Genomic DNA, 15,367 nt, shown 5'->3' on the forward strand with positions numbered 1-15,367 from the left:
AAAAGGCGGACACTACTGAAATCCAAAAGATTATTGGTAACTGGCCCAGGTATTTAGCTCAGCGGCACTGCACCTGCCTCGCAAGCACAAGGTCCTGAGTTCGATCACTAGTGCCAAAACAACAACAGCAGAAATGATTATTAGTTAACTACTTTGAGAATCTGTATTCTAATAAATTAGAGAATCCAGAAAAAATGGACAGATTCCTAAATACCTATGAATTATTAACTCTGAACCAAGACTTAAAAACCCTGAATAATCCACTAACAGACAATAATATTGAAGCAGTAAAAAAAAACCTATCAACTAATAAAAGCTCAGGATCTGATAGATTTATCACTAACTTCTACAACTTCAACCTAATGCCAATACTCCTTAAACTCTTTAACAAAATTAAAATGGAAGGAGTACTCCCAAAGTCATTCCTGGAAGCTAGCATTAACCTGATGCTAAAACCAGACAAGGATCCAGCCAAAAATGAGAGCTATAGGCCATTCCCTTTAGTGAACATAGATGCAAAAATCTTCAACAAGATACTGGCAAACTGAAGACGGTAAGTCTTCAAAAAGAATATCCATCATGACCACTTTAAGTAGGCTTCATACAAAGGACACAGGAATGTATGCAAATTAATAAATGAAATACATCACATCAACAGAAGTACAAAAATCACATGATCATCTCCATTTATGATCACAGAAAATTTATTGACAAAATCCAACATCCATTCATAATTTTAAAAATGAAGAAAATAGGTATAAAAGGACCTTATGTAATCTGATAAAGCCATTTATGACAAATGGCTAACATCATATTAAATGTGGAAAAGCTAAAAATTTTCCCTCCAAAATCAGAAACAAGCTAAGAATGCCCAGTCTCCACTCCTGCTCAATGTAGTACTCAAAACATTAGCCAAAGTAACAGGCAAGAGAAAAGAATAAAGGGAATATGTATAGGAAAGGAAGAAGTTGAATGATCATTGTTTGCAAGTGATATGATTCTCTACATAGAAGATCCAAAAATTTTCACCAAAACACTCCTAGAATTAACAACTAAGTTTAGCAATGTACCAGGATACTAAAATCAACACACAAAACTCAATAGCATTCCTGTATACCAACAATGAATGCACAAAGAAAGAAATTAAGAAATCAATATCAATAAGAATAGTATCAAGAAAAATTAAATACTTAGAAATTAACCTAACCAAAGAAATAAAAGATCTCTATAACAAAAACTACAGTACTCTGAAAAAGGAGAGGACTTTATAAAATGGAATGATATCACCTATTCCTGGATAGGCAGAACCAATATTTTCAAAATGGCCATACTTCTAACACTGATATACAGATTTAATGCAATCCCAATCAAAATATCAATGGCATTCCTCACCAAACTAGAAAAAACAATCTTAAAATTCATATGGAACCAGAAGAGAACCAGAATAGCAAAAGTAGTTCTGGGCAACAAAAGCAAAGCAGAGGCATTACGATCCTGGACTTCGAGCTATACATACTACAAAGCTACATTGATAAAAACAACATGCCATTGGCCCCAAAGCAGACATGTGGATCAATAAAAAAGAATAGAGAATGAAGAGACAGCTATCTGGCCTTTGACAAAGGGATCAGAAACATACACTAAGGAAAGATAGTTGGTTTAACATATGGTGCTGGAAAATTGCCTATCCACATGCAGAAGATTGAATCTAGACTCATATATCTCACCATGTGCTGAACTAAAAACAAAATGGATCACAGATCTGAGTGTTAAGGCAGAAACACTAACCTTTTAGAAGATAAGATAGGTAGAACTCTTCAAGACTTAGGCATAGGCAAGGAGTTTCTGAACAGAACCCCAAGGGGACAAGAAATAATACCACAAATTAACAAATGGGATCATATCAGATCAAGAAGGTTCTGTACAGTAAAGGAAACAACAACAAGAGTGAAGAGACAACCTACAGAATGGGAAAAGAGCTTTGCCAGCTATCCCTCAAACAGAAGATTAACAACTATAATATATGAAGAACTAAAAATATTAGACCCTTCCCAAATAAAAGACTCAATCAAAAATGGGCAAGTGAAGTGAATAGACACTTCTCAGAAGACATACAAATGGCCACTGAATACAGGAAAAAGTGGTCAACATCTCTGGCCATTAGAGAAATGCAAATTAGCAATACTGTGATTCGATCTTATTCTAGAAAGAATGACTATTATCAAGAAATCAACCAATAATGAATGGTGGAGAAGCTTCATGAAAAAAGAAACCCTTTTACATAATTGTTGGGAATATAAGAGTACAATGAAGTATGGAAATCAGCACTAGAGTTTCCTAAAAAAAAAAACTAAACTAAAAATAAATATTCCATTTGATGCAGCTATTCTCCTTCTATGTATCTTCCCCCAAAAGTTAAAGACATCATATTAAAGTGATACGTGCATACCCATGTGTATAGCAGCACAACTCATGATAACTAAATCTTGGAAGCAGGCTATATTTCCATCAATAGATGAATGGATACAGAAAATATATTTACATACAATTGAGTACTATTCTGCCATAAAGAAAAATAAACTTGAGTCAATTGTAGGAAAATAGATGTTAATATCTATCTGTAGGAAATATCATCTGTAGGAAATAGATGTTAATAATGTTAAGTGAGTGCTTGCTTCCGCAGCACATACACTAATAATGTTAAGTGAAATAAATCAGACAACCAAACTTAAATATTATATGGTTTCTCTTAATGAGAAACCCAAAATATAAATAAAGAGCAAAATAAAAGACAGATAATAGGAAGTAGGGAGAACTTTTAAAACACGAATGTTCTGTCTCTGAACTACACCCTCAGCCTCTATCTTTGTCTCCTATATGACACCTGTTGGTGATTCTCAAGGGTCAGATTGAATGAAACTCATGGAATTACTGTCTTCCCTCTGCATCCATAGGTTCCATACTTGTAAATTCAACCAATTGAAAATATTTTTGAAAAAAATATGTCTGTGTTGAACTTGTGTACTTTTTCTTGTCATTGTTCCCTAATAAGTACTATGTAAATATTTACAGAGTCTTTTATCTAGCTTTTTATTGCCAGGATAAAACACTTGACACTCACAACTTAAAAAAGGAGAGATTTATTTTGGCTTATGGTTTCAGAGGTTTCAGTCCATGGTTGGCCAATTCCAAGCAGAAATGCCATGGCAGAGGAAAGCTTCTCACTCAGTGACAGCTAAAAAGCAGAGAACAGGGTAAGAGCCAGACAGGAAGGGTAAAGGAACTAGATACAGTTTCCAAGGTCAGGTCCCCATGATCCACCCAGGGATACCCAGAAGTATGCTTTACTAATCTCCTAGGCATCTCTCAAGCCAATCAAGTTGACAGTATTAACCATCACACATCCACCTGCTGTCAACTTGACAACAAACACATCTCCTTAAACCATACTTAATTTCCAATCAGAGCCAATAACAAGGCCACAATTCCACCTACCATGATGTAACTATCCTGTGTACAACTGAAAATGTAATAATTCCTCCCCCAAAGTCTCAACAGTTCCAACATTGCTCAAAAGTCTGAGTCCAAAATCTCCTCTGAGACTCAAGGGAAACTCTTAAATGTGAACCCATGTAAAATTTTAAAATCACGTTACGTGTTCCCGAGATACAATATAACTGGGTACTGGGTAAACATACCTCTCTCCAAAGGGAGAATAGGGGAATAGGAATTCAACCAAAGCAGGACCAAAACTCAGCCAGGCAAACATTAACTCCTGTAGCTCCATGTCCTGCATCCAGGGCTCATGGTAGTTCTAGAGGGCTTGGGCAGCTCCACTCCTATGGTTTTGCTAGTTGTAGCCCACATGGCCTCACTCCTGGGCTGGCTCTGCTTGGTGCCTGCATCTTTCCTTGGCAGATGTTAACATTCCTGACATCACTAACTCTCTGGTGTCTCCGTTGCAGCCTCGGCCTCATTCCCACAGATTCACACATTGCCATCTCAAGGGCTCCTGGCAGGTACTTCAGCCCAGTCACATAATGTGACTTTTCTTTGAAATCTGAGTGGAAGCCTCCCTGATCCTATTAACTCTTGTAGTCTGCATGCCTGCAAAACAGCATCATGTGGACAATGCTGAGGTCTGCCATCATCTTGAGCAGAAGCTGGATCCCCTTGGACCATAGCTGCAGCAACTTCTAAGTGCTTGGATGGCTGAGTATGATGAAACAAATTCCAGGGAAACAATTCCCCAGGTGGTCCTACTCCAGGAGAGACTCAGAGACTCTTTTCTCAACTGAAAGTTTTACACTTTTGCACTTTTGAACCTGTAATCTGAGGACTTTTGTTGATTCTTGAGATTCCTTCATGGCATCTTTCAAGTCCAGTGCAAGGTATTTGGGTTATTTTTAATGTTGCCAATCTCTTCCGTAACCACACCTTCTTTGGCACCAGCTTTACACGGCCTTCTTTTCTGGCCAAAGAGAAAGTTTAAAAAAAATCTTTCAGCTCTGCTTTTGCTCCTAATTCTCATACTAAATCTGGTTAAAAGCAGCCAGTAATAACCATTCCACAGCCTGAGTGTTATGCTGCCTTGGAATTATTCTCACACAAAGTTTTAGGGGATGGACAAAATGTAGACAAATTGTTTGTCAGAATTAACTGGAATCACCTCTAGTCCAATTCCCGATAGAGCCCTCATTTCCATCCAAAACATCACGAGCACAGTCTTGATTGTTCACATTCCTGTCAGCATTCTGGTCTTCTGAGCTCCCACCAGAATCACCCAACAAACTGCACTTACAACATTCTAAGGTGTCTCTAACTACATCTCCAGACCTTTCCTAACTCCTCCCACAAACCAGTTCCAAAGGCTCCTGGACCACACGGTCAGGCATGTTCACAGCAACAACCCTATTTCTAATTTCAATTTTTTTTTTAGTCAGCTCTTTGTTGTTGGGACTAAATATCTTACATGCACCACTTAAAGGAGAAATTTATTTTGACTCATGGTTTCAAAGGTTTCAGTCCATGGTTAGCTAATTCTGAGGTAGAAATAGCATGGCAGAGGAAAGCTGTTCATCTCAATGGCAGGAGGTAGAGAGCAGGAGAAGAGCCAAAAGCAAAGGGCCAGGGACCAGATACAGTTCCCAAGGTCATGTTCCTATGATACACCCAGATGTATCCAGAAGTGTGCTTTACTGATCTCCTAGATGTTTCTCAAGCTAATCAAACTGACAATCAAGATTAACCGCCACACATAGCATTTATATTGTATTAGGTATTATAAGTAATTTAGAGATAAATTTAAGTATAAAGAATAATTTATCATTGATAATATGTAAACATTATATCCTTTTATATAAGACACTTGAACATCTGTGGATTTTGGTATTGTGCCAGTCCTGGGACCAATCCCATGAACAGTAATGGAAGGAGGAAAAAGAATAGCAGTTGATAGAATAGTAGTTGGTTAGTGCATTTCATGGCCTACACACCAGATTCTACATTCTCTTATCTCACAAGCATTCTGTATGAGGTAGGGATTACTATTCCATTTTTAAGGAAACTGGCAGATCATGAGGATAATAACCAAGGCCCTGGGAGATAGAGGGAGTGAAGGTCCTTAATAAATCTTCTCCCACCTAGTGGCAGCCCTACAGAATTTTTTCAATCCATGAACCTGTTCCTTCCAGATTTTCTACTGCAGTGAATGCCATCCCAGACAACAAGTTGCCCAAGGTCATCCTTGTGCATCATCTTTGACTCTCCTTTTTGCCCAAACCTCATAATCAACTACTCACCAAATTCCATTGATTTCATTTCCTAAATCACTGTCAAATATGCCCACTGCTCGACATCTCGCTCTTGCTGTCCTAGATCAACCCATCATTTGTCACTCACTTTTCTCCCTTCACCTAGGTAGGGTCAAGAGGTGAGGTAGGGGTGTGGAGCAAGCATGAAGAGCTGCAGAAATACCTTTAGATTTTTATTACCTTCCCACAGTATTAAATCAAATGGTAACACATATGGAAAGTTCACAGCACTGTGCTTTACACTCTAATTGCTGAATACATGGAGTTAGTATTAATGTGGAAATTACATGCAAACTACTTCCTGCTTAATGTGCTTAATATCATAGCTGCAACTCAGCTGGAGGATTATTCTTTGTCTTCTTCCTTTCTCTAGGATTCATCTTTTAATTTCTCCAAGACTCTTCCTCACTCTAAGTTCTTCATTAAATTCTTTTACTTTAGATCCCAGAACAATATGCTATTGATTTTTATGATGTTAATGTGTTCAAAAATGTATTCAACCTAGGGAGGTAGGACATAAATAACCATTGTAGGTCTATATCCTGTGTTTATATTATATTGCTCAGGGGTAGCAATCTGCAAAGAGAGATGATATTCTCAGCTTTATCTAATGATATAAGGGATGCATTTAATTCTTAAGAGTCAATTTTTAAAAAACACTTTTCTCATAAAATTGTCTCACCTATCATCAGAAAAAGCCAAAATTGGCAAGCTTACAGACATTTGTATCTGTTTAAAGTAGACCTGGAAACCCTCAGCACTATAGAACATCAGAAGAGAAATCCTTCTTAGAGTCCTGGGAAACACTAGAAAATGTGTGTGTGTGTGGGGGGGTGTATTTCTGATTAATATTGGGTTTGTGCTACCAGTAGTTGGTGGGCAAGTATTCTGGACTGAACTGAATCTTCCAAAAATGCATACTTGGAAGTCCCCCTCCCCCAGTGTAACTGTATTTGGAGACAGAACCTTTAAATATATAATTAGTTTAAAGGAGGTCATATATGTGTGTCTTATTCCAATTTGGCCATTGTCCTTGTAAGGAGAGGAGATTTGGACACAAAAAAGGGATGTGCATGCACAGACAAAAGATCACGTGAGAATGCTGCAGAAGATGGCCCTATGCAAGCCACCAAGGGAACCTTCAGGAGAAAGCAAACCTGCCCTGCCTTGATCTTGGACTTCCAGCCTCCAAAACCGTGAAAAACACATTTCTGTTATTTAAGTCATGCAGTATGTGGTGTACTGTTATGGCAGTACTAGCAAACTAAGATAGCAAAGAACTGGAATAGTCTACAAAGTACAGGATGGCAGATGTTGCCTACAAAAAAAAAAAAAAAGATTCTGCCCCAAAGCAAGTAGCATCGGCTTGAGAAACTTTGATCTGGTCCAACTCTCCATCTTGTGGCCGGCCCCCTTGGCTTTGCCTTTAAGGGAAGGCACCCGGCCCTCCCACCTTTGTCTTGCCAGCACTAGCACAGGAGGTGGCACTTGGTGGGATCTTGGCAGCTGGGGTGCTGTAACTTTTGAAAATCAGTCCCGTGCTTGTGCATCTTCCAGCTTGCCTCAGCTCACCGAGCCATACAGCTGCTCGGGGGACATTATGGACAACTTGTTACTGGGGCTGTAAAGAGAGACCAGGAAAATATTTAGCTTGTGATGGTCAAAAGTAGGATTTCACTGCAAGCCAATAATGACGCTCTTTTTCAAGCTATCGTCTTGAGGAAAGTTGTCTAAAGCCCTTTGGCACATCAAGGGCCTGATTTGGGGCTCAAAGAGTTCTTTCCTACAGGAGTCCCAGAAAGAAGGGGAAGTAAGTGGGTCAGGACAAGGGAACAGCTTTAGTAACACTGCTCCTATCCCTGGCCATCCAGGCTAAAAATCACACCCCAGTCACTTATAAGAATCTGATACTCCATTTTATACTCATTTCTTTATTATCTTTCTTTGTGACTAGAATGTCAGCTCCATGAAGCAGTTGTCTATTACTCCCAAATTCACAGCATCTAAAGCAGTACCTAAAAGCAAAATAAACACCTATGAATGAGATTTCTCTTCTCCTCATCAGCCTTCCACATCTGAAGAAAGAGAAGAAGATATTATTTGGTCTGAGAGGGACTGGAAGACCTCACAGGATTTCCTCTGTTTGCAAAGGATATTCTAGGAACTGGCTTCATAGTGTCACACCCAGAAAGATTCAAGGACAGGTGCATCTTTGACTTACTGGTCATTGCTTTGCACTCCATATTTGCTGTCTTTGAATTCCTTTACAAAATGCATAGTGTGACAAATTATATCTATGATGGCATTGGGCCACTAGCTGTTCATAAAGATAAGATAGAGTGGGTGCCCTGGGTGTTTGCCTCTTCCTGACCAGCTAACTGGGGAATGTTTTCCAAACTGGTGGCCCCTTCTCAGCAAACACCCATGGGTCATGGTGGGACAGCATGTCGTGTCACAGAAGGAAGTCATACTGCTTTCTGCCGCATCATCTCCACAGGACGCAGAGAGGTAAAAAGGTGAAGACAAGACTTTGCATTAGAGAACAATCCTATCAGCCATCTGGTGCATTTGGATCATTGAGTTTTGGCAAAGAGTGTTGGGGCTTTTACACACATAGGAAACATGAGACCAAGTGACTGATCTTTGTGAGGGATGGAGACCATTAAGTTCTTCATTAGTTTCCAGAAAGTTTAACCACCTCCCTTTGGAATGAATCACAAGATGGTTCTTTATCAGGGTGGGGAAAGGGAGAGGAAGAGGAAATCCACAAAAGGTATGGCAGATTTCAATGTGACACTTGCATAATGCCACGTTGACATACAGGACAGGTCATGTGACTATTCTAAAGTAAATTCTCTTCATCTGCATAAAGGAGATGTGACCAGTTATAACTTACAAGTTATTGCACAATAGGACGAAATGATGGCTCTCCATCTCTTTCAATATAGATCATAAAAATCATGTTCATTGTTCAGGATGCAAAGTTGACCAAGGGCTTTCAAATCAAAGTGCTACCTGTTTTCATCAGATGCCGGTGAGGGAACTATGTCACCTTTACAAATGAGACACTGAGACTTGGAGAAGGGAAATGAGTTGCCCAAGCCTGTTGAACCAGCCAGGGAGTTGAGTCCAGAGTCCTGGCCTCCAGCCCTACTGTAGTGGGGACACAGCACTCCACAGCCGGTCGCAAGTCGAGTCCCCAGCTGATTTATCACCCAAACCAGGCCACTGTGAGTAGTTATGCTGAGACAAGCGCTGTCTCACAAATACTCAAGAGCATGGTTGCCTTAACCACGGGGCAGAAGAAGAGGAGACAAACACCCTGCACCCCCCTGCCCCTCTGCTCCAGGGGGAGCACTTGCAGTGGATCTGAGGCGACAGTACTTTCCTTTGGCAGGAAACATTAATCCTCACCTCCTTTTCGAAGTCAGTGACCTGTCAGTCCTGAGGAGCACAGCTCAGTGGCCAGACTTTCTGGGATGTGATGTGAGGATGAGAAGCCAGTTCTTTCTGTGTTTTGTGCTATCATGTCTGCCCACTTTGGACCTCAAAGCTTGGAAAATAGGAGTGTAGTTGGAGGATGCAACCCAGAACAGGGAAAATGAGCTGAGTTGGCTCCTGAGGGCAGATTTTAGCAGCCAGATAAGACCATGGGGCTTCCTAGAGTGGGGCCGTCGACCACCTCCATCAGCCTGGTCTCATCATTTGTTTCCTGGTTGCCACTGTTTTCTCAGTGACCATACTGAGTTCTTGTGGCAAGAACTTGCCTCTAGAGACAACTACTGACATAGAAGTATGGGTTAACATGCTTGAAATTATATTTCTAAGACTAGCACATTTCCTTTGTAGAATGCATTTTATTACTGTTATAAGTTCATACACATAAAATGCTTTAAAGTTACCTGATGGGTACATCCATGGTACATAAATATTTTCTATTATTATTGGTATTATTCCATATGATTCTCAAAGACACCTAACCAAATAGGTTGAAATGACAAAGAAGTTGATATGACAGAGGAAGAGTAGGCGTGAATCGACAACATTACTCAGCCAGTCTCCAACAGCATGACCCTGGTTAGAATTCTGTAGTTCTGCTGAGGACAATACCTTCCATCCTACAATCTCATAATTTCAGCATGTAAGTCCAGGCTCCCTCCTCGTCTGTATCACGAGGCAACTAACACTTTGGGAACTCAGATTCTTGAAACTCTGAAGCAAGAAGCTTATCTGGGCATAGAGTTACAACATGATTGGGTAATTATTTGTGTCAGTGTGTGTCATGCCCTGTCTGACTTGTTATGCAGTAAAGCAAAACCCCATCATAGGCACCAACTCACTCTGTGTTTGCACAGAGGATGCAAAGGCATCTTCCAGAATATATTTTTGCTGCATTTCCAAAAAATGCTCATCAATCAATGGGTTAGAAGATAATTGTCCTCCCTTAGTCATGTAGGGCATTGACAAATAGTGTCTAGCACTGAGAGAGAAGTGAAATTAATACGAAAGCAAGGTGAAGTTCTTTCTGGGGTACATGCAGACAGTTTTCTAAAATCATGTCTTTAGATTAAAGGAAGAATTGAAGAGAAAGATCACTATGGATTCACCCTTATAGAAAGGTGAGCCCTGGGTAAGGATAATTCAGTATTGTGGGCCAGCCCTACAATATTTCTCAGGTGAAAGTCATCTGAGAGCTAGATGTGGAGACGACAATAGGGGGTACTTGGGATTGATTCTGATGGCACCAAAACGCTAGTGACACTTGTGTACTTCTCTGGAAAGGCCCAGACCCTGGACCTGGAAGTTAACTGTTGCTGGCATTAAAGGAGCACCAGAAATTACAGAGTCACCTGGGAGCTGCTGTAAGCAGAGTCAGTAATCTCAGCACACCCACAGAGGAGCACCTGCAGCAGGCTAACGTCTCTGTGGTGTGCTAGAAATTAAGAGATGTAAGGGTAACCAAATCCAGGCATCAGTCCATCGAAGGAATTTGACCCTGCCAGACACCATCCCTGAATTCCCTGGGCTGAGGCTGCCCTAAGTCAAGTTAAAAACATTTTAAAATTGGGCTGATGTTACTGTTAAATTAGGAAACCCAAGAAAAAAATAGACCTCAAGTTCCTTCATTTATCACACAAGCAGTATCTCCTTTTTTGCTTCCTCCAATTTTTATTCATTGCTAGGGATTGAACTAAGGGCCTCACATGCTAGGTGAGCATGCCACTATTGAGCTATACCCAGTCAGCCACAAGTTTTTAATGGCTGTATTAAAAGCTATACATGGAGTATTGTTCACCAAATGGTTGTTCACCAAAGGTGAATCTCCTGCCCACGAATTTGGGACATTTAGCAATGTGTGGAGGCATTTCTGGTCATCACAACAGGGGGAGCTGGAGGACAGAGGTGGCATATGATATGGCATCTACTGGTAGAGACCAGGGATGCTGCTAACCATACTGTGAAGCACAGACAGCCTCCTTCAATAAAGAATTGTCCAGTCCAAAATGCCAGTGGTACTGAAATTGAAAAACCCTGTGTTAGGCTTTTTATAACTATTTTTTACTTCATAGATGGGGTTTAATTTATTACATTGCCCTTGAAAAAATCAAATCCACATGTTCAATTGTTGTACATTATGAGTACTGAATAAAACAGTGTCTTAGGTTGTTTTCTGTTATACCAGAACATCTAAGACAGGGAAATGTATGAAGAAGAGAAAGCTAGCAGTTCTGAGGGCAGGGAAGTTCAAAACACAGTGGCCTCCTCTGGAGAAGGCCTTATACCATATTGTAACCTCACAGATGGGATCTCATGGGCGGGGTGATGGGTTTACAGTGGACCCTCAAGTTAGGACTGGCCTGACATAACAAACAACTCAGATTAATTAGGTTAATGGAAGACTCATCTGCCTCTTGTTATCTATACTGTGTACCCAGGTAAACATCCAGATCTCAGTTGTATGGACTTGCAACCAACTTGGGTTAAAACCAGCACTCGGGAACTGATCAAGTTCATAAGTCAAGGGTCCATTGTATATGGAAGAAGAAAGAGAAGACAAGAGCGCAACCAGACCCACTCTCTTGGAAGCAATCCATTTCTGAGAGAATCAATCCAGTTTCATTAATCATGCCTAGAGGCCACATCTCCCAACATGAATTTTGGTAGGGACAAACCACCTACACACCATGGCAGAGTGTATAGTAGTCCATTGAATTAATGTGAAATATGTTCCATAATATCCCTCTACTGCTAGACATTAAGGTTAAGATATTTTGCTATTGAAAATAGCACCACAATGAACATTATGCAAATTTTTGGTGTGTTTTTTACTATGTTCATTCACAAAAATGCAGTTTTCTCATTTCTAAGCATGGTACTTTACAATTTTTAATGCATCAGTACAACTGTGCATTTGAAAAGTACTGAGCCTCTACAAAATAGCTTTACATCTTTAAGCAAATGAATGTGATTTCTTCACGTACACAAACATAAGCTTTTTAATGTTTCCACAGGATAACTATCTCAAACTATAAGCTAACTCTATAATGTGCCACAGTAATGTGCTTAGGAGACAGTCATACACTTCAAAGATTCTGTCTTTAGTGTTATTTACACTGACATGTCCAGTATCACTGAGCCTGAAAGCTGAATAAATATTCAGAATGTGCCTGAATCTGGGTCAATTAATAACTAGGAATGGCATAAACTTTAAGTACAACTTATGAAACACATGTTATAACTTAGTCTTATCTGGGAATTTCCTTAACCTCTCTCTCCTATGGAATGAGAAACTTTAAAGATCAGCATGAAACAGACAGGAGCCATTGCTAAGGCAGATCTTTTAAGATAACAAGAGAAACTGACAAGTATAAATTATCAGTAACAGCGATGCTACTAATTCAACTGGTATTGAAATCAGATTTTTAGGTCTTAAAATTTTTTTAAATATTTCTTTTTATTCTGAAACAGAAACTGGAGAAAGGACATGATTCTTTCAGAAAGAAATGACTCAATTCAGTTGTTACTTTACATTTAAGCTAAGCACCACTCAAAAAGTGGACATAAAGCAAGTGATTCCTGTTTGCCCATCACTACACCAGCTACATAGCTGAGAGTTCAGATGTTAATTACACAACACTTTCTCTGTTACCAGAAGCTAAGACTGCTCTGTGACAAATAGGACAGGTAGAATTCTCAGATAACCAGCGATTGAGGCAGTGGACATAGTACTCATGAGAACAAGGTAGTTTACAAAGTTTGTTGCCTTCTGTATATTGTGTAATGCAAACATTACAGGTTTTTAATGCACTGTTTACACCAAAACTTCTCATCGCCAAGTTGTCAATCTGTTCTTTGGTGAGTCCTCTGGGTTGGTCATCATCATCCTCATTTAAGAGGAAAAACTGAGTCAGACTAAGGAAGGGTAAAAAGCCACTTTCATCAAATGTGACTGGGGTCCTATGTCGACCCTCTTGCCTGGCACCTGATGAGCTTCCTTCATTACTGTCTTCAAACAACTCTGAGCTAGTTTCTGAACTTTCACCATAGGAGCTGGAACTAGGGCTGGAACTTGAACGGGAACCAACTCCTACCACTACCAGAACTCCTTTTTCCATTCTGTGACTCTAACCTTTCCATATTTCCACTTGGGACCGAGCCACTAGGTTCTGAATCACTATCACTGTACATAAAGTAGCTTAACTTACCAAAACCTGTCATTATCTGCCGTAACATGGTCTGAATTGCAACAGATGTAGTCTCACTTAAACCAGTATTTAAAATTCTATGAATGGGAATCCTGATGGTACTGACATAGGTTCTCACACCTGCCCACTCAGAACGTGAAAATGTACCTAAAACCTCCTCATTCACTTTCATAAGAAACAGTGTTATTTGGCGTCTGAGACCTAGACTGAGTTCTGCTAGCTATGCTATCTCTCTGTCTATATTCTCCAGGGTGAACTCTTCTGACTTGAAGATCAAGGACTATGGTTGGAGGTCTCTGTCCTGATCCTGTAGATTCACCACTGATGGCTGTGTTTGAAGAACCTGCTCCTTGAGAGCTATTTCTTGTTCCAGAAGCTGCAAAAAGACCTCTGGTTAACAGCTCAGGCCCAGTTATTTGTTGTTTCAATGTCATATGGTGCCGGGTTCTAGAACTTTCCTTGGTCTCACTTACTAAAGGGTGCTCAAAAGTTTGAGATGAAATACTATGATGAGATCTTCATGGAACTTCACTCATTGGATGCAGAGGTGACCTGCTTCTTTCAGTCTGGCTCTGGTTCTCCGATGGTCTGGGCCCCTACTTCTTGCCCTCCTCTGACTTCTAGTAGGTGGGATTTCTCTGGTTAATGTTTCAGTTGAATTTTGTTCTGACCTAGATGGTCTTGCAGATGTTGCTTCAGATCGTGGATTTTCCACTGGCCTTTGGCTATTGTTTTCTGCAATTTCTCCACTAGAACGTCTGAAGATGGCTCATTTTCATTCTCTGGGATTTGGCTCCCATTATGACGGTTAGCATTTATCTCTAAACTGAATCTGAAATCACCACTGTCTGGATTAGTCTGGCTCTCAGCTTTCCAAGACTGGTTTCCTCTTTGCCCACTTCTTGTCATATTTCCAGTTTGTCTGATGGAATTAAGCCCGTTTATTATAGAGTCACCAATAGACAAATCCTCTGAAGAGTCTCCACCTCTATCTTCATCTGGGTTTGGTGGTGGTGGACCCTCTTTAATTTGTTGTAGTCTTCTCAGCAACTCTTCCTCTGTACTTTCCCCTGGGGGCCCTAGCAAACTGTCATCTCTCCATAAGCCTATAATCCTCCTCACTCAAGTTGTTTACAAACTGATAGAAAGCTCTTCTCCATCCAGTCGGTCATCTGACTTCTGCGCTGTGCTATAGATTGATCGCCACTTCCTTTCTCACGAGAATCTGAGTTTTCCATCTTGATGAACAAGTGGAAAATTATCTGTTATGACACAGTACTGAAATACAATAAACTGGACTTTAGTTTCCTTCACTCTGCTTCAGCTCAGTCAGGACCTGAGTTCAGCCATTTCCACTGAGGCTCTTCCGCACCTCGGTTGCCACTGCTTTCAAGCTCCCTCCAGCGAGTGGCTGGCTAAGACCCACCTTTACCCCAGCGTCTGCTCCCAAGTGTTGCTCAGGCAGCCATTATCTGCAAATTTCTTAATTTGAACCTCTTCCCTCGAATTAATTCCAGTTGTGACATTAAACATCCACTGCAGAAAAGATTTGGTACTATTCAGTGATGAACATCTTGTATTTTTAATTTCTTGAGAGTAGTGACTTCCCTTATTTAATATTTTAATCCCCAAAAGTTGTGACTTCAATGTGCTATGACACCATACACGCTCATTTGTGGGAGACCAGATGGAAGACTGAGGCCTGATGGGCCTCCTCATTGAGCACTAAGAGAGAGGGCAGGCAAGCGTGCTGACACGCTTTAGGGAAAAGTAAAAACACCTGAGGTCCTGTTATTTACCCGGACAAGTGCCACGGAGGGAGCAAGACAGATGAATCTTGTGGGAATC

General features: G+C 40.4%; 1 pseudogene; it reads right to left on the reverse strand.

Moving 5' to 3' along the window:
- Positions 1 to 12,831: 12,831 nt before the first annotated feature.
- On the reverse strand, positions 12,832 to 14,757 carry LOC101710498 (E3 ubiquitin-protein ligase RLIM pseudogene; annotated as a pseudogene).
- Positions 14,758 to 15,367: the final 610 nt, after the last annotated feature.

This window comes from Heterocephalus glaber, unplaced genomic scaffold, assembly GCF_053883595.1.
Source record: "Heterocephalus glaber isolate CG9 unplaced genomic scaffold, H.glaber_assembly_v1.0 deba00000281, whole genome shotgun sequence".
Taxonomy (NCBI): Eukaryota; Metazoa; Chordata; class Mammalia; order Rodentia; family Bathyergidae; genus Heterocephalus; species Heterocephalus glaber.